The 27335-nt window shown below is 45.7% G+C and overlaps 1 long non-coding RNA gene across 1 annotated transcript; it reads right to left on the reverse strand.

Annotated features, from left to right (window-relative positions):
- Positions 1 to 115: 115 nt before the first annotated feature.
- LOC125944599 (uncharacterized) lies at positions 116 to 27335 on the reverse strand. Its single transcript, XR_007466300.1, has 3 exons — positions 27049 to 27335; positions 4903 to 5125; positions 116 to 211 (listed from the first exon to the last, which is right to left on the reverse strand). It is a non-coding gene; the product is annotated as an uncharacterized LOC125944599 (long non-coding RNA).

Genomic DNA, 27335 nt, shown 5'->3' on the forward strand with positions numbered 1-27335 from the left:
TGAAATAAACAAAAATACAGAAAGAAGTGGAAGCAATTGTTTGTGCAAACTAGCGATTAAAATGGCTATAAGATTAAGTGCACAAACAATGGAAGCACAGGTGCTGTCGTCATTGAAGCAACGGAATATCTTGATTCGGCCAGCCGCTACTGTCTGGTGCTGTTGCGGTTCTCCGAGAAGTAGGCTGCTAGTAATTTATATACCCCGTCACCTGCAAAAAAGCGTTTTGTCAAATTATTCATTATTGCTCAATATCGAAACCATTTTAAAAAAAGATGGCGCATATGGGTTGTTCCTTGGTGATTATTAGCCAATTTTGCGAAAGTTCTTGAGCCATAATTTAGAACAATAAGGACCTCGCGATCCTGTGAAATACGCACTGCCTGGTTTAGCAAAAACGTTACTCTGCGACCGACCCAACTTCACATGAATGCGTGGACGTAACTGAAACACGGCAAAAAAGAGGGAAATTGGGTGCTCGAGCCAGTATATAAGTAACATATGTTCACAAGTCAGGTGTGCTTGAAGGCAAAATTTTTCGTTTCAGAAGTACTGCCAATTTCTGACGCGAGGCTATAGGCAAGACTGTCTCATCCAAAAAGAATACACTGTAAGAGAGAAGAACATACACAACACCCGTTCCTTGGGCAAGCTGTTTTATTCTCTTTCTCGTCGTCTTCTCTCGCAGTGCCCACCTTGCGAGCGCCCGCGGGCAAGTTCACTTCGTGTTTACACCACAAATATTCGTATTGTTTTTTGTTCTGCGCCATTGTTCCGTGACCTCATCAAGTAAATGCAGTCCATACCTCGCCAGCTTCACGTTTGCTCAAAAGACTGACAAAAAAAGGCGTCTGCACTGCTCGGTGGACTTGTCTTTCGAAATCTCCCAGTAAAGACACCAATCAGCAGGACTCCATGCTCATCACAGAACACAGAGAAAAGATCACTGTCACAAAAGTGCAGACATTTTTACACGACTCTTTGAATGCATGTTCGCTGAATGCAACATCATCTCTCTGGAGCCCTATGTACTCTCATCGAAGGTGTTACACTGCGGGCCTCAGCGCGTTGAAAGGTAGAATACGAAAGGAAACAGATCCCACGCACCGTGGAAATCTACGTTATGCGAAGGATTTTGCAAGCTCCTAGCTATAAAGCATTGTTTCGGGTTCCGCAAAGCGTTACCAGGTTAACTAATGTGTTTGTCTGAATCCACTATTTGTGTTTGCGATTCGAGTACAGTGAACTAGAACTGAAGCTAGCGCGTGTGTGCGGCGACAGCAGTAAGACGATTACGTCGGTAACGACAAACGCCTGATTTGCATGTCGACGGGCGGCATGAACGTGCGAGGTGGCTAAGAAACAGAAACTTGATGCTCGCGGATGGCAGCACGTGGTGTAACTTGGAGATCACAAATGGGTTTACTGCAGCACAGCCTAAAACCCGTGTCCTTTTATAGTCATTAGGACAAGCGTAGTGTTGCAGCTGCTCGCCTTGACCGAGCCGTGTTAACGCTGTCATTGTAAAATTCGATACAGCGTTGCCGTACTCGGGCACTATGTGCACCATGAAAGAGCACGCCTAGTTTGATTAGGCGGCCTGGTAAAGACGAGAAGAGCCGTGAAAGCCCGGTACGAGTTTCAAAAGGAACCAGGAGGCGCCCGGAAATCAACGCTCGCTGGAATAAACTAAGGTCTATTGGTATATGTCTGAAGAAAACGAGTAACAACGCAAACAACAGGACGTGACTGAGATATTGACCCTTTTCGCGGAGATCCCGTGGGCGCTGCCATGTTTGATCACGTGGTGACGCATCTATTGCTTGCCTCAACTGCCTCCGTTGCCTCCTTGTTTACAATGGAAGTGTATGACGCCGGCGCGGCTTAGAAAACCTCTGTTTTCGGAGATATTGTAGACCGTGACTTGGTGGACGACAAGAAGTTTTAATCACAGCTTCAGAGAACACGCAAAAGCGCTTTCGGAGCTGATTAAGCTATGTCCGAACGGCGCAAGCAGCGTATATGGTGCTTGTTCTAAAAGCGGGGCTAAATATGTATTCCAAGCTTTCCGATTATAAATTCAGTCAGGATTAGTGTGTTTTGCTTTTTGTTCTATATTCGGCAAATATTTTGAAGCAGTGGCTTGTCAGTTTCTGCCTAATCGCTCGCGGGTGTGCTCAGTTCCTATAAATTTGTTGTTGCTGCGCACAAGGCTTGAAACGTAGCTGTATTGTACATTGTAATATGTTGTAGCAAATATATATTACAGCTAGTAACTCGCTTACTCTTGTGGACCCTCACGAAACATTCAGCTTCGACCATTCGTGCGCCATAGGTGTAGTCCGTCATTTATTGTGCGTATACAGTGCGCATATATTCAAGTATGCGTCCATTCACTTATTCTTGATACGTCGGCGATAGAATGGGCTTAAGTTTTCCTGCCATTTGGGACAGATGTGTATAGGTAATAATTAATTAATCATGGGGTTATACGCGCCAAAACCACGATCTGATTATGAGGCACGCCGTAGTGGGGGACTCCGGAAATTTGGACCACCTGGCGTTCTTTAACATGCACTTAAACCTAAGTACACGGGTGTTTTCGCATTTCGCCCCCATCGAAATGCAGCCGCCATGACCGGGATTGATGTGTATAGATAACGTGCGCGAAACTTACTATGACAGGAAGCGGCGCTACTCCCTTTGTCATTGTTTAACGAGTGGTACTCACTCTTGCCGACGTTCTGGGGATGAAGCCCTTTCTTTGAAGGTTAGCGATACAAGGCTGGCGGATGAGCAAATTTCTGTATCCTCGAGGAAAGCCGTACATCACGAAGTAACATGTTCGGACAGTTGCAGCAGCGGTCCGCGAACTTGGCCACACAGATTCATTCTATTCCTTAAAATGCCAGTCACTATTTTTGCAGCCAACTATTGCACACGTCTTCAATCACATGATTCGATCTACCATAATTGGAGCACAGTGTGTTAGCGAAAACTCAATTGCATTTCCGACAGCTGATCGCACAGAAGCAAGGTAGAAGCGGTAATGGTTTCGTATTCATGCGCGGTCGCTGAGGACAGGTATGGCGCGCCGCCGTGAGCGCCATCTCGTTTCTCTAAAGCAAACTGCTCCGCGAAAAGGGTCAATACAGCCCTTCGTCTGTCTCAGTCACGTCCTGTCGTCCTGGCGCAGGTACTCGTGTTCTTCAGGCTCGCTGGAAACTTGCTTTTCCATCGCTGTTATAACGGATGCAACCACCAGCCGGTGCCCTGCTGTCGAGATGATGGGTTCTTCCTAAGCGCGCCACCTGTCTCGAGCGCAGATGGAACGCGAGGATAAGGAGCGAGAGTTCGATTACGAAGCTGGAATTACGATTCAGCGACCATCACCGCATCACGAACACTAGCATATAGTCATCGGCCCAAGTTAGTAGACAACTTGGTCTGTTCGGTCAGCATAAGTTCTTTTCATGGTAATGTCATGCCGTGCATGAACGCATGTATGTCATCACATACATAGCATTACAATTTCCACACATGTATGTCGTGAAGTATATATAGTTAACGAAACAAATGTCATGTAATTTAACCTATTATAGTAATTTTATTTATTACATTAATGTCATGACATATTTTTTCAGGTCAGTTCCCTTCTCATGACATCCATTACATGAAATGACATGACATTCATTACATGAATGACATAAATAATAATGGCGTCGTGGTTATTTGTTTCATGGGATATGTGTCAGTTAGGAAAGTGTGGCGAGACAGGCGTGCGTGGCATGACAAGAATAACATAGAATTACATGCTAATGCATGTTTTGTCATCGTCATGTCATGCGATTTTTGTCATATATGTCACGACGAGCATGTCATTAATGTGATAACATGGTGTAATGTCATTTATGTCAGGTCATGCACGTACGTTATGTCATTCATATGCAGATGTATACCGAGTTAAAGAAACGACCATGAGAGCAACAGATCATTCGTATCATTTGTGGCACGATATACATGCCATGACAAGCATGTGATGTCATTGGTATCATGACACGCACTGTATGTATTGTCATTCATGTCATGAAACTCGTCAATAATGTTATGGCAAGCATGTAATTTATGCCATGACATTTATGTCATGTCATCTTTGTCAGGTCATGCATGCATTTCATTCATATCCTGAAGTATATTGAGTTAAACGACCACGACGGCATCATGTCATTCGTACCATTTATGTCATGACATACATGCCATGCTGGGCAGGACATGTAATCCGTAGGATGGGTAGCCGGTTGACCATTAGTTACAGAATGGATACCAAGAGAAGGGAAGCGCAGTCGAGGACGGCAGAAAACTAGGTGGGGTGATGAAGTAGGAAATTTGCAGGCGCAAGTTGGAATCAGCTAGCGCAAGACAGGGGAAATTGGAGATCACAGGGAGAGGCTTTCGTCCTGCAGTGGACATAAATATAGGCTGATGATGACGATAATACCTGCCATGACAAATAAGTAATGTCACTGATTTCATGAGATCTCATTCATGTTATGTATGCGTGCATGTCACGCCGGCCCATCTCTATTCTGATATACGTCCAGTTGAAGAAACGACCTTGAAGATATCACGCCGTAGGATAGATAGATAGATAGATAGATAGATAGATAGATAGATAGATAGATAGATAGATAGATAGATAGATAGATAGATAGATAGATAGATAGATAGATAGATAGATAGATAGATAGATAGATAGATAGATAGATAGATAGATTCAAGATGGCTGAAGTAGGCAAAGAATGCTATTCGCATTAAAATGGTCTCAGTGAGCGCAGACTGCCCGCCTGACTAAACAATAGGCTAGCTGCAATAGCTATTATATAGATATGGATAGACTCTCACAGCTTTAAACTCGTAGAAAGACACCGGATCGGGCTTGACGTAGAGTTCATCCAAGCTGATGCTTTTGAAAGAAGCCGACAGTCTTGGTATATTCGTTGTGTCGTCGGCATTCGACAAGATACAGCCGTCCTTGTAGAATTTGAGCAGCAACGTCAACTCGCCAAACTGAGGACTCTGCACTGCACCAGCTAAGCGTGTTCCATGGTTGTTTTGTGCTGCAACGCTGAAACAAAAGGAAAAGTCGATGGTGAGATCTTGCATAATTAGCAGAATTGCACGACATAGCTTAAGGTTGGGCACTGCTAGTGTGACGCACGTTTACGGAAGAATAATACAACTGTCCTTAGCATGTTCTAAAAAGGCTTTCAAATCCGACCCGCCGTGGTTGCTCAGTGGCTATGGTGTTGGGCTGCTGAGCACGAGGTCGCGGGATTGAATCCCGGCCACGGCGGCCGCATCCGGGGTAGGAAAGGCGCACAAATAAACTCATAGCAACCACGCCGGCTCGTAGCCCATTGTGTCATACACGAGATAAACAGCATGTACAAATGATCATGTGTTTCCAAGCGCTACGGGCTCACGCAATGCAGGCCTATGTTAGATGTATTGCTTGTGGGAGATTACCAGTGTTTATGCCGTTTGTGTACTGTGTATTTGAACTGACTCCCTGTTACTGGCTCCTATGTCTAATTTCTTCCACAATAAATTTGTGGATATTGAATTATTTAACACTCTTTTCTGAATCTTAGTGGTAATGTCATTATATTATCACGTTGTAGTGACTGAGAACCAGACAAGAAACTGTGAGTAATGAACTCCATATTGGGCGAACACTTTATTTGGCACCGAGGAATAACATTACAACAGTGATTAGCCGGTGAGAAGAAACGGTCATCGGAAAAAACAAACGATGGGCACATGTGAATGTTTTCCTTGCGAAGACGAAAGGTTATACTCAATTACTTTTTTTCTATGCTACAAGTTATCTACTTAGTTAAAGCGCAGATGCTCAGTAGCTTTTCAATGCAGCGACCGAGCAAGTGCGTAGCAGTTCTGGCTATCGCAAAACTTCTTTCCTCTAAATAGCACGGAACCTTTGATTCCTGCGATTATCTTTCTCATCAAAGATAAATAACAATGATTCGTCACAGTGCGAAAATACGCTTGCGCTCCTAAATTTAGTGTGAGTCAGGTCACTGCACTGCACATTACACCAGTAACCGTCCGGCGTTTGAATTCTATTAACGCGACAGCGTTAATGGCTCCGTGTCGTCATCGGCGTATGCGCCGGCGCGCGTGGCGGAGAAAATCATCCCGAACCACCCCGACATGCAGGCCCTCCGCGTGGCGCAGAGGCGCTGGTGAACTGATCCAGTTTCTCAAAGAAGAATGCGTCAGAAAAATCGTAAAGTGTGACGTAACTACAACCCACAGACGTGGTAGCGTCGGATTGTAATTTGAATATACGATAAACCGTAACTCTCGTACGCTGAAACTGAAACAGTAGCCCCGTTTCCAGCATTTCTATCATTCATACAGCGGCGCGCCGCAGTTTGCACCTTGCAAAAGTATTATCCAGATGGCGCTCGCCTCCTCGGCAGCCGCATACGGAGGTGAAGTTGGGGGCAAAAGAAAGCTGCAGTTGTCGGGAAGCCTGATAAGCAGCCAGGGATCTTTGAATGCTATCGCGTTCCACTCTTAAAGGCGAAGCTAAAGCGTCCTCCAAATTTTTTCATGACGCCCTTACTTGAAAATCTGAATGGTAGAGTCTCTTTCCTGGTCTTCTAGACAAAAGTCGCCTACTTTTTTCTTTCACGGGTTGGCCACAATCAGCGTGTTTGCCTCGTTAGCAAAGTATTTCGTGTGTTAAGACATGCTAACAATGGCTGACTCGGTTGGAAACACGACTTATAAAAAGAGCGGTGTTTCCACAAGCATGGCAACCAGTGCCATCGCACTTGACCATTGCTAAATTGGATGGAATCCACTGCTGGAAGTGTAATTTAAATGAAAGGATGAAAATTAGAACTATTTCATTTATGGAAAAAACTTCATTACTGAAACATATATCGCCAATACAGTAAACGTTGTCACAAATGAGTTTGCGATTATATGGCACTGAAATGTGCATTACCCATAGAAAAATCAGCAGCCCTTTCCCTGTCGACAAAAGGGGGGTAAGCGAAGCTTGTCGTGTGTGTATCTTACCTTCGCGGTAATTTTCTTTCTTTCTGTCTCTCTCTTTCTTCATTTCTCTCTCTTTATTCCTTTCTCTCTCTTTCTCTCTGACCATCGTGTTGATTTTCTTTCTCTCTCTTTCTTTCTCTATTTCTTTCTCTCTCTTTCTCTCTCTCTCTTTCTCTCTTTCTTTGATTGACCTTCGTGGCGATTTTGTATAATTCTCTTTGTCTCTCTGTCTTTCTTTCTCTTTATTTCTTTCCCTTTCTCTATCTCTCTTAATTGCTCATTATTTCTTTCATTCTCTTTCTCTCTTTCTATATCTCTTCCTTCCTTTCTCTTTCTTTCTCTCTGACCTTCGTGCTGATTTTCTTTCTCTCTGTCTGTCTTTCTCTTTATTTCTTTCTCTCTCTTTCTCTGTTTCTTTGTCTGACTTTCGTGGTGATTTTCTTTATTTCTCACTGTCTCCTTCACTCGGTCTTTCTTTCTCTCTCGCTTTTTTGTGCCTGGTATGTGCCATTGAGCTTTGACCCTTTCTGCACTTTCGCCAGGATCGGCCCACTTTTCAGCGTGACACCGCCGCCGCCTACACCACCACCACAGCCGACACTTGTGAGCCTATAAAGCTTCGCTTAAAAAGAGTGGATTTCGAGTGACGACAAACGCGGCCGGGGACCGTCAGACCAGCTACCGTAGAAATGTCACGCAGCGATACCACCGAACAACATATACTCCTTTAGATGACATAAAGGTCTCGCGCGACAATGTTTGCATCACAAATGGATGGGGTTCCTGAGGATGCGCCCGTCAATTCGGTTGCGTGAGAGGAAGTAGCTTTAGGGGAGAAAGTCCGAGTTACGAAAATGGGCAAGGTGCCGAAGAAACCTGGTCGCTTTGAAACAGGAGAAGGCAGCAAAGGAATCAGTTTGATTAATTAAAGGCATAATCAGTTCTGCGGAATCCCGAATGATGGAGGACGTGTCCTTAAAGGGATATTGTCATCAACCTGACTGCAGCACGAAGCTTCAAACGAAACCCATGCATGTTTCTCAGAAAGCAAGTTTTCCAGTTGTGCAAAAATTTGTCCTGGTCCGGGTTTCGAATCCAGGACCAACGTTTTTCCGGGGCACCCGCCCTGCTAAGGCTTTCTCGTACTTGCTCGGGTATTGTGTGCATACGTGAGTTGCGAGAGGGGCATCCGGCTACTTCTGCTGCAGATTTTTGCGAGATCTGGGGAGTGATTGCTATGAACTCCTGTTTCCGCTGTGCGTTTGCCTAGGTACTACGGAGGACGGCGGGCTTTACTCCTATGTAAGCGCCGCTTAAGCTTTCGTCCACACGGGATCATAACGGCCGATAGAGAGTTTGCAATGGCAAAGCAGCCAGTGTTTGTTGTCAGTGCTTGGTTAGTTTCACTGTGGCGCAGGTACCATCAGGTTTGTCACTTCGCTGTTCGTCTCCGGGTGCGTCTTCAGCGCGAACAGCGACCGGGGTAGTAGTACATGGCACATGGGTACACTCCTTGCATACGCTACGCAGCCAGGGACAATAACTTAAGTAAAACCCGGAAATGAATATTTAAAAAAATGTGAGTTCTCAGTAACAACGTGAAATTATTCATTCGTCTGCGGCCAGTAAAGCGGCGTCTACCTAAGTTTTAGTTTACTTTAGCGTAATAGAGGGGCTAAGGGAAATAGCGTTGCCGCTCCGCAAACGACCTTTGCAGTAAACCCGTTTTAGCATAGCGTAATAGCGTAGTTTACGTAGTGTGAGGCTGCAATTACGCTTTAAATTTCGTATGCATAGTGCGCATAAGTGATCTTATCTACTCGGAAAGCTTCGCGTGTGCGTCAAAAAAGTGGGAGAGGCACCGCAATGACAGGCGGGAGCGCTTTCTATTTGTACTGTCCATGTCTGCCAACCAGCAGTGAAATCAGTACGACCTCACCGTCCTTGGCTTCCGAAATCGCCCGATCTCAGAGGCCATATACAGTCGAGTCTAGCTCTCGACTTCGTCGATAGGTAGCGCTACCATTCTGGAAATTTCTCTCATTATGTCTCGACGCGTTCCAAATGAAAGGCGATCTAGAAAACTCAGCAAGGTTATCCAAAATACTCTGTCGTCCAACCGGCGTGAGAAAAAACGAAAACCGTTTGCACAGTCATTTGCTACGAGCGAAGATAATTCTGCGAAAAACAACACCAAATTCAGTTCGAAACGGGTGGCCGGGGCCGCCGCCATTTTTTACGCAAACAACGTAAATGACGCAAAGACGGTATACGTTGAATCTGAAAAATAGCGTGCGTACGCTAGACGCTGCAGGTCCTTTAGCTTTGTGCGCATTTCAATCCCGCTATTCCGCTAAGCCCGCTATTACGTTAAACAGGCTAAATTAAAACTGTCTTGTGTCAGGCATGTAGAGCTGGGGCGCAAGAACAGAGGAAGTTGCTTCGGCTCATAGGCCGTCTTCCACTTCAGACACGAAGTGCGAGAGTCTACTCCGTGCTTCGGCTTTTCTGAATTTGTGGATTTCAACCACATTCACAACAACTGTCGAAGTGTCGCAGATTTCTCCTCTAAAGCCAGTGTGCTCCCAGACGACGTAGCATTACAACATTCAAATAACAACTTTACCAACAGCATTACAACTTTCAAATAAAGACAGAGCTGCAAGAACTGTCATCCATCCTGTACGCAGAACACGTCTTCTTGCGCTGCTCTTTCAGAGGTCCCGCCTTGTAACACAGATAGAGCTTTAATAAAGGACGCACCAACGTTGCTAGCGATTCCATGCCGCTTGTTCCATGATAATTTTGTGGTTAATTCCGGATGCGAATGCGGTCTGTTGTGGCCACAGGTAGAGTTAAATATGCCTATTGCCAAACAATGTTTAACACAAGCAAGGCGGCGACTTCCTTTCACCCATTTCTGCTCTCCATTTTAGAACGACCACTCAACTGGACTCTGGACTCATCCTGGGTGATCTGTACAACACCCTGAACTACAACACCCGACTTACGCACTTTTGTTCTCTCGACATTTCATCAATACGTTAAGTACCTCCGGGTCATATCCACACCCTCGAACACTGCTTGATGATGTACCAGCTAAAATATCAGCAAGGTGACTTTTATATTTCCAGTTTGAACTATACCCGGCGACCTTAGCGGTAAGGAACAGCAAGAGCCATGTGGTCCTCGAAGCTATTGATCGTTTTTGGTATATCTCTTAAAATATCTGGAGATTATATCTGAATCAGCGTTATGAAAATATCAAAGCAATATTCACATCAGCGCTAGTTTTTCGTTCACATTTGTTTACTGCCTATTCACCTTTGATGATGATGTATGGTGTTTAATGGCGCAAGGGCCAAGTATGGCCAAAGAGCGCCATGCCAGTGTTTCTGAGTTTGCACTGGAGCGATGAATTCTGAGAAGTAGATGAGGCGTTTGGTGTTCAATGGCGCAAGGGCCAAGTATGGCCAAAGAGCGCCATGCCAGTGTTTCTGAGTTTTCAGTGGAGTGGCTGTAAAGGGGCCTAAAGTAATCGCTGTAAAGTGCTTAAAATATACATGTACTAAAATCATGGCAATGACTAATGAGGTGTACTATGAAATGAAGAATGCCTTGAGAAATAATGACACGATATTTAAAATATTTAAGATGCAGTAATTGGCAAGAATCACTACTGCCTAAACAGAGCTCTTGAACCACAAGGGCCTGGAGGCATGTGCTATAAAAAACTACTATCACAGCGGCATCTTTTGGAGAGAGGATGCGCTACGAACTAGTTGGGCTAATAACATGCAGGACCACATCGTTCAAGAAATCAACTACCTGCTTTGGAATTAAAAAGCGGTTCTTCACCAAGAAACATATTGGGGTGAAGAGGGACATGATATCGGTACGCTTGTGTAAAATATTCCTTTCTCTCTGTTTCGGTTTCTCGACACTCCACGAGGACATGGAGGACGGTCAGCCTCTCACCACATCTACCACAGGTTGATGGTCCATCGCCAGTAAGCAAAAAAATGTGGGTGGCATATGTATGTCCTATTCTGAGACGACAGAACAGGGCATCAGTTCGTCGTGTTTTCGTTACAGGGGGGCCAGAAACCTAACTGTGGTTTTATCAAATGAAGCTTATTATCTGTTTCAGCGTCCCACAAGCGCTTCCAGTGGCCTCGCAGTTTCCTTCGCAAAAAAGGCTTCAGACCTGTTGAAGGAACATCATCTGTATGATTAGTGGTGTGCGATATAGCTGATGTGGCCATTTGGTCTGCTCGCACATTACCCTCAATGCCTCTGTGACCCGGCACCCAGCATATAATGAAATGCCGGTTTGATATTTACTGTCTGCATACGATGCAATAGAGCTCAATTAATACAGGATTTTTGTGTTTGCAGAGTGACATCAGGGCTTTCACGACGCTTAGAGAGTCTGTAAATATAATTCCTTCATGAAGTTTTGATTTCCTTATATGATTCACGGCCGACAATAGTGCATGGGCCTCAGCCGTAAAGATACTTGTTTCCGGGTGCAGTACACCGGATTCCGAGAAGGATGGGCCGACGGCTGCATACGACACGCCGGCCTGTAACCTAGAAGCGTCTGTGTAAAACTCTGTGCACGAGTACTTGGACTGAAGCTCTAGGAAATGCATTTTAATGTGTGCCTCTAGTGCGCTTTTCGTGACCTCTACAAACGATGTATCGCAATCTATGAGTTGCCACTGCCACGGTGGTAACAGTTTCCCTGGAGCCATAAGACAATGTTCAAGAACTGGAACACCCATTTCCTCACTGAGGTTCCTCACGCGCAAAGAGAAGGACTTTCTCCCTGCCGGTCGTATATGCAAGAGTGTGGCAGCGGTCACGTCATTTATATTTGAATAAGAAGGATGTTCAGTGTTCGCGCGTATGCTCAGAAAATATGTGAAACTGCTATATGAACGCTGCAGATGGAGTGACCACTGATTCGACTCTACATAGAGGCTCTGGATCGGACTTGTTCGGAAAGCACCTGTCGCGAGGCGGATACCCAGATGGTGAACGGGGTCTAGTATTTTTAATGCACTTGGCGTTGAGGAATTATAAACTATAGCTTCGTAATCGAGGCGTGAGCGGACAAGACTTTTATACAGGTTAAGCAGACACTTTCCATCACTACCCCAAGTCGTACGTGACAGTAGCTTTAAAAGGTTCATTGTCTTCAGGCATTTTGCCCTTAGATACTTAATATGAGGAATAAATGTAAGCTTGGAATCTAAAATAATGCCTAGAAACTTATGCTCGCTGCTCACAGAGAGCGCATCTCCTTTAATTTATATACTGGGGACAGGCGTTATGCCCTTCTTGTTTGTAAAGAGTACGCAAGTGTTCTTCTGGGCATTTACTTTAAAACCGTTCTCATCTGCCCATTTGGACAATCTGTTTCTTCCCAGCTGCACTTGTCGTTCGCAGATGGCAATATTACATGACTTGAAAACTATCTGCACATCGTCGACATAAACAGAATAAAACATAGTGCGTGGGATGACTGTGTGCAGGGAATGCATTTTTACAATAAATAGTATGCAACTAAGCACGCCCCCTTGTGGCACACCGGTATCTTGGGTGAGTGACTTAGAAAAAGCGTTACCCACTCTTACGCGGAATGTGCGATTAGATAGGTAACTTTCGATTGTGTTTAACATGTTGCCACGCACACCCATCGCAGAGAGATCTCGGAGAATGCCGTAGCGCCATGTCGTGTCGTAAGCTTTTTCTAGGTCGAGAAACACTGAAAGGCAGAACGCTTATCTGTAAAAGCATCTCTAATATAAGACTCAATGCGGACAAGGTGGTCTGTTATGGACATACCTTCTCTGAAACCACATTGTAAGGGGTCTAGTAATTTGTTATTTTCATGGAAGCAGATTAAGCGCCTGTTGATCATTTTTTCAAACAGTTTGCACAGACAGCTTGTTAGCACTGTTGGCCTGTAGCTGCTGGCTATATGCACGGGTCTTTGCCTTGTTTAAGCACGGGGGTGACTATAGCCTCCTTCCACCAGGACGGGATATACCCAGCCGACCACATGGCATTGAAAACAGACAGGAGTGTTTTCACCGCTTCAGGGTGCAGGTGCTTAATCATATCTTATACGACACGATCGCCGCCTGGCGCCGAGTTGTTGCAGCAAGTAAGACAAGCTTTAAGTACAACTAGGCTGAATTGGCAGTTGTAATCTTCATTTCGTGAACATTTTCGATCAAGGGGCTTTCGCTCTGCGTGTTCTTTGAACCTGAGAAATGTTTGTGTGTAATGGGACGCACTGTATACATGTTCAAAGTGTTCGCCCAGACAATCTGCCTGGTCTTCCAGGCAGATTGTCTGGGTGACCTTGGGTACTGACTAAGGGTTAAATTATGGGGTTTTACGTGCCAAAACCAGTTCTGATTATGAGGCACGCCGTAGTGGGGGACTCCGGAAATTTGGACCACCTGGGGTTCTTTAACGTGCACCTAAATCTAAGTACACGGGTGTTTTCGCATTTCGCCCCCATCGAAATGCGGCCGCCGTGGCCGGGATTCGATCCCGCGACCTCGTGCTCAGCAGCCCCACACCATAGCCACTGAGCAACCACGGCGGGTACTGACTAAGGGTAATGGGTGTACCTCCCGGCCTTTTAATTTATTAACTCGATTCCACACTTTCGTCTCATCGGTGTAAGAATTTATACCTGAGATGTACTTCTCCCAACTCTCTTTTAGCACGTCGACGTGTTCTTCTACCCTGGGATTTTATTTGCTTGAAACTAATCAAGTTTTCGGCAGTTGGAGTCGCGAAGTCGTTCCCAAGCTTTGTTTTGATTTTCCGTGCTTGTTTACATTCTTCATTCTACCACGGGATGCGACGTTTATTCGCAAGTCCGTTAGTTTGACGGATGCATTTCGTGGCAGCGTCAATTATAAAGCCTGTTATATACACCACAGCGTCTTCTATATTAAAGGAGGCAATATCATCCGTGCTTAATTATGTAAGTTCTCGGAAACGTTCGCATTTATCTATGTCAACCTTCCATCGGGGAATGTGTGGTGAGCACATATCTTGTTTTGTTAAGTTTAACATAATTGGGAAGTGGTCGCTCCCAAAAGGGTTCTTGAGAACGGACCACTCCAGGTACGGCATTAGCGTACTCGACACGATACTTAAATCTATGGAGGAGTATGTGTTGTGCGCCACGCTGTAGTGCGTTGGCTCTTTCTTATTAAGTATACATGCTCCTGAAGAAAAAAGTTTTCGATTAGGCGACCTCTCGCATCGCAACGAGAGTCTCCCCACAATGAGTTATGTGCGTTTAAATCTCCGACAACTATGTATGGAGCCGGAAGTTCATCTATGTAGTTTTGAAATTCGGTTTTATTAAGTTGATAACTGGGAGAGATGTATATGGAACTGATAGTGACTAGCTTGTCAAACAGCACCCCTTGGACAGCAACTGCCTCTAGGGGCGTACGAAGTTTTATTTCCCGACACGCAACACCTCTGTCGACTATGATAGCCACACCACCGGATGACACGACAGTGTCCTCGTGGTCTTTGCGAAAAATGGCATATTGTCTGAGGAAATTTGTTTGTGTATGTTGGAGGTGTGTTTCTTGAACACACAGCACCCTAGGACTAAACTTGTGGAGGAGTTCTTTGACGTCGTCAAGATTTTGAAGGAGACCTCTGACGTTCCAATGAATTATTTGAGTGCCCATATTAAAAAGAGTTTTCTGCTGTGTGTTTAAGAAAAGAAAGTTAGCTTACAGAACCCTTTAGAGGCCCTGTAATGCGGGGTTTCTCTTTTTTGGAGCGGTCGAGAGATTCTCGCCTCTCCTTTGGCGCTGGCTGCGCCGTATGGCTGGAAGATGTGTTCCATCGGCTCTTGCGGCGCGCTGGACACCCGCTCTTGAGAGCGGTTTGTTCGCGTTGAAGGCCTCGTCTCCAGAGACGAGACCCTGGAGGCCACCAGCCCGGAGGTCGATGGCCCCTTTTTTTTTTTTTTTTTTTGAGATGGTGGAGCAGCACTAGCTGCAGCCGCCGATGGGGTGGATGGCGTCACCGCTGGCTCACTACGCGTGTGCCAGACAGCCGCCGAAAGCCGTTGTGGCGCAGCCCCCTGACGCACCACTTCGGCAAAGCTAGTTTTTGGCAGGTAGGACACCTGCCTTCATGCCTCTTTGAACGAGATGTTTTGTTTAACTTTAACTGTGACAATTTCCTTTTCTTTTTTCCAGGATGGGCAGGACCGCGAGTACGCGGCGTGCTCCCCTTCACAGTTTACACAATGTGGGGTGTTATTGCATGATTCAGACGTGTGTTCAGAAGCACTGCATTTGGCGCAAGTAGTTCGACCGCGACAGCTCTGTGAGCTATGGCCGAATCTCTGGCATTTGAAACATCGCAGGGGATTAGGAATATACGGCCTGACTCTGATCATCACGTAGCCTGCCTCGATAGTCTCGGGCAGTACACTTGTGCCGACGCTTAGAACGAGATGCTTGGTCAGAATTTTTTTTCCGTCACGCCTCATCTTAATTCTTTTGACATTGATTCCATTTTGGTCACTCCAGCCCTCTAACAGTTCTGCTTCACTTAGCTCCATCAAATCATCATCCGAAACAACACCACGACTGGTGTTCATAGTGCGGCGCGGGGTCACAGTGATGGGAAAGTCTCCAATGGATACTAGGTTCTGTAGTTTCTCAAGTTGTTTCATATCTCGGAGTTCAAGAAGGAGGTCGCCGCTAGCGAATTTCGTAGCTTTGTAGCCGGCTCCTATTGTCTCTGTTAGACATTTTGAAACGAGGAAGGGAGAGATCGCTCTCACTGCCTTTACAGGTTTTACGCTGTGTATGACGTGGTAGCGAGGTAAGTTTTCTTTGTGGTGCCGCAAAAATTGAAACACTTCTTCGCTGCACCCCTTTTCTGGGGGCGATCAGGTAACGCGGGGAAAGAGTAAGCCATAAAAATAATATTCATTTGGCAGGAATGCCAGCCACCCACCATGGAGCCCAACAATGGGACGATGTAGGACCTGTAAACACAAGTCTCATGAACGCCAGCCGTATGTTCCCGCTATAACCAAATACGTATAACCAAGGGTAGTTATAACACACAAGGTTATCCCTCGCCGCCAGGAATGTTGGAAGTAAATGAAAGAGAAAAGGAGACAGGAAAGATTAAAAGTGAGTGAGAAAGACGAAGATAGAAGAGAGCCTATTCACCTTTCGTGCTGATTACAGACGCTTCAGTAAATGAATTGGGTTAATCGAGTTTTGGCGCTATATGTCGAGATTTCATTTCCTAGTTTGTCTATATATTTAATTTATTTATGTGATATACCCTAAGAGCCCTTGCGGGCATTACATAGGGGGGAAAGACCATACAGAGGTGTTAAGTTCACAAAATAATTATCGCGTTGAGTTCACAAAATAATTATCAAGTAAGGAAAGCACAAGAAATTCACGAGTAATTAGAATACAAGGCAATACAAAACAAAATTTAGAGAAGACATTATTGCTTCTGTTTAATGAAGGAAAATGTATATTGAATATAACGACACAATCGAGAACCACACGAAAAGAGTTTTCTTAGAAGACTGATGGCACTGCGTTCAGAGCGCATGTAGACCATTGCTCCAGTAGTTCTCGCCGCTTTTCTGCTGTAAGCTGCAAAACAAACTTTCAGGGAAAGGCCAAGGAGAATGACCCTGTGGAGTCTCTCTAGGGAATCACGAGGGGGGGGGGGAGGGGGGGGGGGGGGCCTCGCCTCTATAATACCACTCCCATTTAGACTTTACCTTCATCTGTTGTATGGTTGTCAATGTTACCATATTGCTTGGAGTGTGCTGCTAGAGTGATACAACATTTCGCTGAATTACCGCTAAATATTACACCAATGTAGCCACATTTGTCGCTGGAACGTTCTCGTAAATTTTAGGCAACGTAGGCATTGTCGACAGGACAGGACAAGACATCACAGGGCAGTATAATAAAAGTTAACGAGGCGCAAATTATTTACCGAAAAGTCTCACGTTTACCCCAAGGTTCGTGTGAGTTAAGAAATAAACAGTAAGTTTACGCGCAGTGTGTAGTAGACTCTTTCTTTACTAATATACTTGCACCATAAAGGACAATAACAGCTGAAATTCAGCCTTTACGATCAGAGTTTGAGGTTACAAATGCAGCACGATACAAAAGTACGAGCAATGTGATTTTCCTCGCGCGCAAGGACACTAGATCCGTCATAGTATTCCTGCGAATTTTCTATTTCTCGCCACTCGTAAAAGGAAAGCTATATTCTGCGACACGCACTTGGTCAAATGTAAACATGGCGATGACCATTACGTGACCTTTATGCAGGTCAAATACTATGGTTCCGCCCCTTGATCTACCTGGAAGCTCCTCGCAGTATTGATTTGCCCAAAAGCCATCAGATGAGACAGTCGTGTGTTAAGACTCGCGTGGAAGAGTCTCAGCCGCTCCAATATATACGCGTTTCGGCAGTTAACCTTCCTTATTATTTACTTACTGCGTTCTATATCTCACCATCAAATTCATTGCAATGGGTTCAGTAAACTTCAACGCTTGCAAATGTCAGCTAATCGGACGTATTTAGTGAAAGTGTAGATCATAGATCGTTAACGTAGATGTAAATTAATTTCGGAAACTATAAAGAAACAAACTGGATGACGATTAAGCTTCGCCTTTAGGAGTAAAACGCGATAGCGCTATCGGGACCTGTTCGCATCGCATCGTTCCCATCCGACAAGTAGGCTTCAATCACTGCAACACAGAACGTGGGAAAGCCAGCTTACAAAGACCAAGCTTACACCGATCACCTTAATGTCGGCTTCACTTTTAAACAGAAATGCATTGCTGGGAAGACATTTTCTTCATTGTTTTCTATTGCCCCGACGCGCGCGCGTGTCCATAACGCATTAGGCAGGCCAAGTCCCAATTTGACCTGCCGTAGGGAGCCTACATGCAACCCTGTTTTAGGGTGGTGATAGCCTTTGTAAGGGTACTTGCCGCTGCCAGTTAAATTGGCGGGTTAAATGTGGCGACCAAAATGGCGAAAGATCAGCCGACAGACCACGTTTCCGGCAACCATTGATGATGTGAAATTAATTAACTTCTTTTAATAAACTTTGGCTTCAGCAGCCAGAGACATATAGCGTGTCTGAGCGCAATACACGGCACGTCTCCGTTTTAGTTAAACAGGCTCGTAAGCACAGTCTTTATTACAGCACACTTCGAAAAACACCCTTACAAGTGGAAGGCAACGACAATGCTTAATGAAGTTCACATTCTTGGCGTGAGATAATACTACCACGAGCACGCCATCGTGCCTTATAAATTATTGCTTTATATGTGTCGCACGACAAGCAATAAAAAATAAGTTTGATATCGTAAAATAAAAGGAAAACACAACTAGTATATTAAATACACATGCAAGTTTCATGTGCGCATTTGTGCAATATTAAATTAAATAAATTTAATCATTCGCGTGCCAGCATGTGTACATCAGAGCGTGGCAAAAAAATATCAGGAATGCACCGCGACCTCTAAGGAGACTGGGTGCCAAAATGGCTATAGCCACCAAATTTGGCGGTAAATAGTGGTCGAAATTTTGGTGTTAATTGTCATCACCCTAAAACAGCGTTGCATGTACGCTCCCTAACCTGCCGTGGATGCGAGCGCCATCTGGATAATATTTTGGCAAGTAGCCCACCTGAGCGCGCGGTAGCTTACCCGGTAGAAATTCTGGCAAAAGGGGTTTGTGTTTGAGTTTCCTCGTAGCAGAATTATGTTTTATCGTGCATTCAAATAACATTCCGACACCACCATGTCTGTAGGTTGTGCTTAAGTTGTACTTTACCATTTTTCTGGCGGATTTCACTGTGAGAAATTCAGTTTTTGTTCACTAACACCTTGCACCACGACAAAGGGCTTGCGCGGTCGGGGTGGTTGCGGATGATTTTCTCCCCCACGGACGCCGACATCCACGCCGACGCCAGATTTTCTGCGACACGGGGCCCTTAACGCTGTCGCGTTAAAGAAACGACCATTTTTGAGGAGACACTGAACACGGTGAAGGCCACCATGCTGTGAGCACAGTGTGTAGACCAATTATGTGATTGAAGTCGCTGCTTCCTAATCGCCGCTGAGTCCACGTGTCACGCAGCTAATTTCGGCCGCTTACATGTCGCTTTTGAATAGTAAACTGTGTTTTATACGACCTTTTCTGAAACAACTTTCCTAACTTTGAAGCCGCTAAAATGTCCCCAATTGTTCTGTCACGTCGTTAAGATTTCCGCTTGCTTCTCACTGAGTGAATGAACTTTATTTGATAGACCAAGCTGTTGTTGCCCAAAGGTGGGCTAGGTAGAAATATTCGACGCTAAAGGGACAAGAAAGTCGCTAAAGTTAGCGACAATATCTCTAAAATGGCAACAATCGTGGGTGTCGCCTCATGCACAGATGTAGTCGCTCACCTACACGTAGTCACAACAAGACCTGACTCGACGACCAGCCTGTGTCTACAGACGAGATCCGTTCCTGCGTGCACAGGGAATGCAGAATGGGCTATTGCGTTTATTAAGATGATCGCCTGTCTGGTCGCCATTGGCCCAATGACAATTTTCTTTCAAGTCCCTATCCCTCCATGCTTCATTTCTGGCCTTTCCGTGTGCAAGGTAGCCAATTGCACGTTTTTTGTGGTTAATATCTCTGCATTCCGGTTGTGTTATCTTTTATCATGTTATCCTGTATCCGCATCTCGAGGACTAAGCCTGTTTCGTCACGGAAGAAATATACTTACTTTATGTCACAGTTTCCTTTCAACCCGCTAGGGACTACCTGCATCCGCGGCACAATGAAGTGAAACTCGTCCTTAAAAAATATGCATATTCCGGTAGTCAACGAGTGTAGTCATTTCTGCGAAATGTCGCACATGCTCGTAATGTGTCGTTTCCCATACAGTCGGCGTTTGCCCTTTTTTCTTAGCAGCTCCAGCTAAAGGACAGGTTGGGACTTAAAATGTACCACTCGTTGCCTGCTACCGTCAGCATATAAAACTATAACCGTATGCCATCATCTCAATGTCCTTCGTTTACCCATAGAATCTTTATTAAACAGCGCGTCGTTGTCTCGGATGCTAATGAACTAGGATTCCGCGATGCCTGCCCAATTTCTCAAGCAGATGAACATTCCCAGGCTATGATGATGATGATGCATGGGGTTTTATGGCGCAAGTGCCAGATATGGCCAAAGAGTGCCACACACATGGTAATGAGTTTCCAATTAATTGTTTATGAGATACAGGAATTTACTATGAAATGGTGGATGTTGAATGGCTGTAAATAGGCCTAAAATCAGTCGCTCTAACTTGCGTAAAACATATAACTATTAAAATGGTGACAGTGACCGGAGATGTGAGCAATGACCATGGATGGTTTGTTCTGAAGTGATGTCATAAAACGTGTACGTGAAAGTAGCACCGGTGCCTCAACAGTGCCCTTGAACGCAAGGGCCTGAGAGACACTGTGCTCTACTATAATTGCTGTCGCAGCAGCAGCCTCTAAGAGAGGATATGCTACGAATGTAGGGGGCTGATGACTCGCAATGTACCGGCATCTTCAAGAAACTTTAAAACTAGCCTGTAGTCAAAAAACGGTTCTGTGCCCAGAAACATTGCTGGGTGTAGAGGAATGTGTTGTTTGTATGCTAAGGGGAAATATTTCTTTCTTTGAGGCTCTAATTCCTTTCACTCTATTAAGACATGGATTACAGTTAGCGTCTCACCACATTTGCTACAGGAAGGGGGTACATTACCAGTCAACAGGTGAGAATACGTGCCATACGTGTGGCCAATTCTAAGGCGGCAAAGAATGACTTCGGTTTGTCGTGTTTTCGTAGTGGGTGGCCAATTCTCTAATTGTGATTTAATGGCGTGAAGTTTATTTGTTGTTTCCGCGTCCCATAAGTGCTGCCAATAGCTCCTAAGGCTTTTGCGCAGGAAATGTTTCAAATTGATTGCAGGGACAGCTATAGAGGAGGTGTTCCCCTTTCTTACAAGGGAAACTGCAGTTTCATCTGCAAGCATGTTGCCCACAATACCTCTGTGGCCGGGCACCCAGCATATTGTGACACGTTGGTTAGACGTATATGCTGAGCACAGCACTGAATAGAGCTCACCGAGCACAGGGTTTTGGGGTTTACTAGGAGACATTAATGACTTTACTACGCTTATAGAGTCGGTGTATATAACAGATTTTGGAAGCTTTGCTTTCATTATATGCTTCCCTGCACACAATAGGGCATGAGCTTCAGCCGTAAATATGCTTGTTCTAGATGCATTTCACCGGATTCAGAAAAAGATGGACCGATTGCCGCATAGGACACGCCAGCATGTGACTTTGATGCGTCAGTAAGGAATTCCGGGCAAGAGTATTTTGACTGAAGTTCACGAAAGTGCATCCCGATATGTGCGTCTGGAGCATGCTTCGAGACCTCAACAAACGATGTGTCACATTCTATAAGTTGCCATTGCCACGGCGGTAACGGCTTTGCCGGAGACATTACATGATGCTGAAGCAGTGGAACACCGCTTTCCTCTCAGAGTTTCCTCACCCGCAGTGAGAAGGGTTCCGTTGCTGTAGGTCGGTTATGGAAAAGTGTGGCACACGTAGTGTCATTTATGATGGAGTAACAAGGATGTCGACAGTCTGAGTTTACTTTCAGAAAATACATAAAGCTAGAGTAGGACCTTTGAAGATTTAGGGGCCACTTATTCGACTCCACATAAAGACTTTGCACAGCGCTTGTTCTGAAGGCTCCGGTTGCTAGGTGGATGCCTAAGTGATGAACAGGATCGATCATCTTTAAAGCACTGGGGGCGGCGGACTGATAGACTATCGCACCGTAGTCTATGCGTGAGCGAATCAGGCTTTTGTATAAGTTTAACAAACACTTTCTGTCACTGCCCCATGTGGTGTGCGACAATATTTTAAGAATGTTTATTGCTTTTAAGCATTTGACTTTAAGGTACTTTATGTGGGGAATGAAAGTCAGTTTAGAGTCTAGAATTGTGCCTAAAAATTTATATTCTGTATTTACTGGTATGAGGTGACCGTGTAGTTCCACTTCAGGGTCTGCTAAGAGCCTTCTCTTTCATGTGAATAGAACACATGAGCTTTTATTTGGGTTTACTTTAAAGCCATTTTCTGTGGCCCATTTAGAGACTTTGTTCAGGGCAACTTGAACCTGTCGTTGGCACAGTGTAAGGTTACAAGATTTATAACCTATCTGTACGTCGTCGACGTACACGGAATAGGAAATGGCTGAAGGCAATGATGTTCGGAGTGAGTTCATCTTGACTCTAAAGAGCGTACAGCTGAGCACGCCTCCCTGAGGTACCCCAGTTTCCTGTATGAATGAGCGGGACAGCGCATTACCTATTTTGACCCGGAAAGTACAATTCTGCAAGTAGCTACCTATAACGTTTAGCATGTTCCCGCGGATGCCCATTGCCGACAGGTCGCGCAGGATTCCGTAACGCCACGTTGTGTCATATGCCTTCTCCATATCTAGAAATACAGATATGAACTGTTTATGTATGAAAGCATCCCGAATGTTTGTTTCGATGCGCACGAGATGGTCGGTTGTATACCGGCCCTCTCTGAAACCGCATTGGTAAGGTTCAAGTAGTCTGTTAGATTCCAGGAAATGTAGAAGACACCGATTAATCATTTTTTCGAATAGCCCACATAGATAACTAGTTAGCGCAACTGGGCGATAACTTGTCACAGAGGATGGGTCCTTGCCCTGTTTTAAGACAGGGATTACAATGGCTTCTTTCCATGTAGATGGGAGGTGTCCTGCAGCCCATATAACATTGTACAGTGCACGCAGTGTCATTTGAGTGTCTTCGTGAAAGTGCTTAATCCTGTCGTACATGATTTTGTCAGGTCCGGGTGCAGAGCTAAGGCAAGCAGTCAGGGAAGCTTTCAGCTCGGCGATACAGAAGGGGAGGTTGTAAGGTTTGTTATGTCTACATCTGCGGTTTATTACGTTGAGTTCTGCTATATATTTGTGTTTTAAGAATGCCTCGGAATAGTGAATTGAACTGGATACGCACTCGAAGTGCTCGCCAAGAGCGTCAGCTTGGTGTTTCAATGTATTCCCTTGGTCATCGACCAGGGGTAATGGCTGGGTTTGCTGGCCATTAAGTCTTTTCAAGCCATTCCAGACTTTCGCTTCCTGCGTGTAAGAGTTTATGCTTGAGAGAAACCTCTCCCAGCTTGCCCTCTTTGCCTGTGTGTGCGTCCGCCTTCCCTGTGACTTGACGTGCTTGAACTCAACGAGATTTTCAGCAGTCGGAAATCGGCGCAATATGCCCCATGCTTTGTTTTGTTTCTTTCGCGCCTCTCTGCAGTTTTCGTTCCACCAGGGAACACGTCTTTTAAGTGAACCACCATTCGTTTGTGGGATACACTTTTCAGCAGCATCAATAATAAAAGCAGGAGAATATGCAACAGCATCGTCGATACTACAATTGTTTATAAAATCTCGTGGTAAATAGGTTGATTCTTTAAAATGCTCCCAGTGAGCCGATGCTAATTTCCATCGAGGAATATTGGGAGGGTTATCATGCTGCGTTATTAAGTTTAAAGTTACGGGGAAGTGGTCACTTCCAAAAGGATTGTTAATGACACTCCATTCGAGGTCAGGCAGGAGAGAAGCTGATCCAATTGCTAGATCTATCGATGAGTACGAATCGTGGTGGGCATTAAGTAGGTCGGCTCTTTCTTATTAAAAAGGCAGGCACCAGAGGTCAGAAGAAAATTTTCAATGAGTCGACCTCTCGCGTCGCATCGCGAGTCTCCCCATAATGTGTTGAGTGTTAAAATCTCCCACGAGAATGTAAGGTTCGGGAAGCTGGTCAATGAGTTTATAAAAGTGTTTTTTTTTTCAAGGTGATGATTGGGGGGTATATAAATGGAACAGACAGTTACTAGTCTGTTAAATAGAATGGCCCGAACTGACACCGCCTCAAGGGCCGTCTGAATGGTCACATGTCGACAAGCCACCGACTTCTCGGCAACTATTGCTACACCACCGGACGAGACGTTAGCCTCATCGCGGTCTTTTCGAAAGATGGTGTATTGACGAAGGAAGTTTGTGTTTGTAGGTTTCAGATGTGTCTCTTGAACACACAGCAACTTTGGGTTATGTTTGTGTAGGCGTTCTCTTATATCGTCGAGGTTGTGAATAAGTCCTCTAACATTCCATTGTAGTATTTGTGTCTCCATAATGAAGAAAGTGATTGTGCTGTGTGTTTAAGAGACTAATATTAGCTCACGGGGCCCTTTCCAGGCGCCGTGACGCGAGCTTTGTCTTTTGTGGAGCGGTCGAGAGCATCCCGCCGCTCCTTAGGCGCTGGCTGCGCCGTCTGAATAGGTGTTATGTCCATCGCCTCTTGTGAGGCGCTGGACACGCGCCCTTGAAAGCGCAGTGTTGGACGTGTAGGCCTCCATACGTCGGACGAGACCTTTGGGGCCAGCAACCCGGAGGTTGACGGGCCCCCTTTCGCGGACGGCGAAGCGACGTCAGCTGCTTTCGCCAAGAGGCCTGGTGGCACAGCCGCAGCCACACTGTTTGTGGAGCGGGCCGATGCCGGAGTCTGCTGCGACGCTGCCCCCTTGCGCACCGCACCAGCATACCTTGCGGTATGAAAAACAGAAACACGTTTTCGTGCTTCTTGGAACGATACGTGTTCTTTGATTTTCAGTGTGATCACTTCTTTTTCTTTTTTCCAGGTTTCACAGCAGTAGCGCACCGAGGATCTCTTCCAGGGGGGGGGGGGGGGGGGGGGGCTCGACAGTTTGCCAATACCATCTAAACAGACACTAATTTCAATTTCTGCACGGGAAATTGTCAAAAATGCGCTTTTTGCGAGTGTGCAGACGATTTCGCATCTTACATCTTAGTTGTAGTACTCAAATGCGCAAGGAAAGACAAGGTGTTAAACAAAAGGGGGGGTTAAGTCGGCCTCAGGGGGGGGGGGGGAGGTTACAACCACCTCCCCCCCCCTCCCCCCCCCCCCGTCGGTGCGCCACTGTTTCACAGGATCGAGAATATGCGGGGTGGTCACCTTCACAGTTCACACAGTGGGGTGTTCCTGAACAGTTTTCGGAAGTGTGGTCTTTGTCACCACATGTTGCACAGGTGAGTTGACCTCGGCAGCTTTGCGAGCCGTGGCCCGTACTTCTGACATTTAAACATCGACGAGGGTTAGGAACATAAGGTCTTACACGGATTTTGGTATAGCCTGTCTCGAGGGTTTCTGGCAGCACACAAGAGCCAACTGTAATGATCAGATATTTGTGGGAATTTCGTTATTGTCTCGCCTGATTTTTCTCCTCTTTACGTGAATGACATTTTGGTCTTGCCAGCTTTCTAATAGTTCTGCTTCAGTAAGTTCTAACAGGTCGGAATCTGAGATCACGCCTCGGTCTGTGTTGAGGGAACGATGTGGGGTCACTGTTATTGGGATGTCTGCGAAGGTTGTGAGATTTGCGAGTTTTTCATGCTGCAGCTTGTCACGAACCTCAAGGAGGAGGTCGCCGCTTGCCATCTTGCTAGCTTTATAGCCTGCTCCAATGGTGTCAGTTAGAGATTTCGAGACAAGGAAAGGTGAAATAACCCTTACTGGTTTTTCAGGTTTATCGCTGTGGATTACGTGGTAGCGTGGGAAGGATTCTTTGCGTGGGGCGAAAAAGTTGAGGGAGGCTTCGGTGCGTACGCGCTTTGCAGCGGTACGATCGGATAGTAGAGGAAATGATGCTCTATGCATGCTGGTTGTATTTGTTTCGGCAGCAATAGCAGCCACCCACCATGGAGCCCAACAAGGGGACGCTATAAGTTTGACAGAGCATTGACTTGCACACGCTAGCCGTGCATCGCTGCTACAACCCAATGCGCCATATACGCAAGGTTGGATATAGGGCGCCAGGTTAACCCAAACCGCTGGGGAGAAAAAGAAAAAAATTGGGAAGAAAGGAGATGACAGGACAGAAAGGTAAGTTGATATGAAAGCAAAAGATTTAGGAGAGGGACAGGAAATGGCGACCACCGATTTCCCCCGGGTGGGTCAGTCCGGGGGTACCGTCTACGTGAAGCAGAGGCCAAATAGATGTGTTGCCTCCGCCGAGGGGCCATAAAGGTCCAAACACCCGGCATCGGCTCAACCTACAGGATCCCCCTTTCCCCGGGCACGGCTAAGCCGCGCACGGTAAGACGCGGGAGTGTCCAACCCTCATATGCTCGGGTTCGTGGTGTCGCAACACACCAAACGCCTGCTTACGCAGACGCCCCTGCGGGTATTCCGAGGCTATCATCTTCATACTGCAGGATATTGGTGTTTTTCTTCCGTGTTTTTTTTTATCGGCATCTCATGCAAATGCTGCTGATGACGGTGAGGATTCCGGATACAATTCATAATGAAGGTATCGCCATGTTCGAGAATTTTAAGCTCCAATGAGCAATTAGCTATGACTTTTGCACCATACTGAGTTTTGAAAGAAACGAAAGATAATTTTTATCTGTATACTCTCTTGACGGCAACCTATATCTGTGTTTGCTCGGTGACCACAGCGAAGCATTTTTCTTATTTTGGGTGGCACCGCGTTCGATCGTCCGCGTTTGGCACCGCGTGGGTGCGGCCCGCCTCGGCTTGAAAGAGTCGAGCCTCAGGACTTCTGTAAATAAAAAGTTTTCACACACACACACACACACACACACACACACACACACACACACACACACACACACACACACACACACACACACACACACACACACACACACACACACACACACCGCGTTCGATCACACTGGGCCTGCTATTCCATCATTGACAATGACTACTCACTCTATCCCCGGAAGCCACGCTCCATACCAAAGTACGTAGCCTCCCACGCTGACCTCAACGTTCAAATGAGGAAAAAAGATGTTTTTGTTGGGGTTGTAGAATGCCGGAACCTATAAAAATCAGTGAGTTCCAATTACACAACGCTAAACTTATTCTGACACTTTGTAGCAGAGCACAAAAGCATAAGTAATTTCAGAACTAGCGAAGCTCAATATTTACAGAAAAGGAACTCAGAACGCCCACGCATGGAGGGCTACCACCAACTCGGTAAAATTCGGAGTGGCCGT

The sequence above is a fragment of the Dermacentor silvarum genome, chromosome 4 (genome assembly GCF_013339745.2).
Source record: "Dermacentor silvarum isolate Dsil-2018 chromosome 4, BIME_Dsil_1.4, whole genome shotgun sequence".
Lineage (NCBI taxonomy): Eukaryota > Metazoa > Arthropoda > Arachnida > Ixodida > Ixodidae > Dermacentor > Dermacentor silvarum.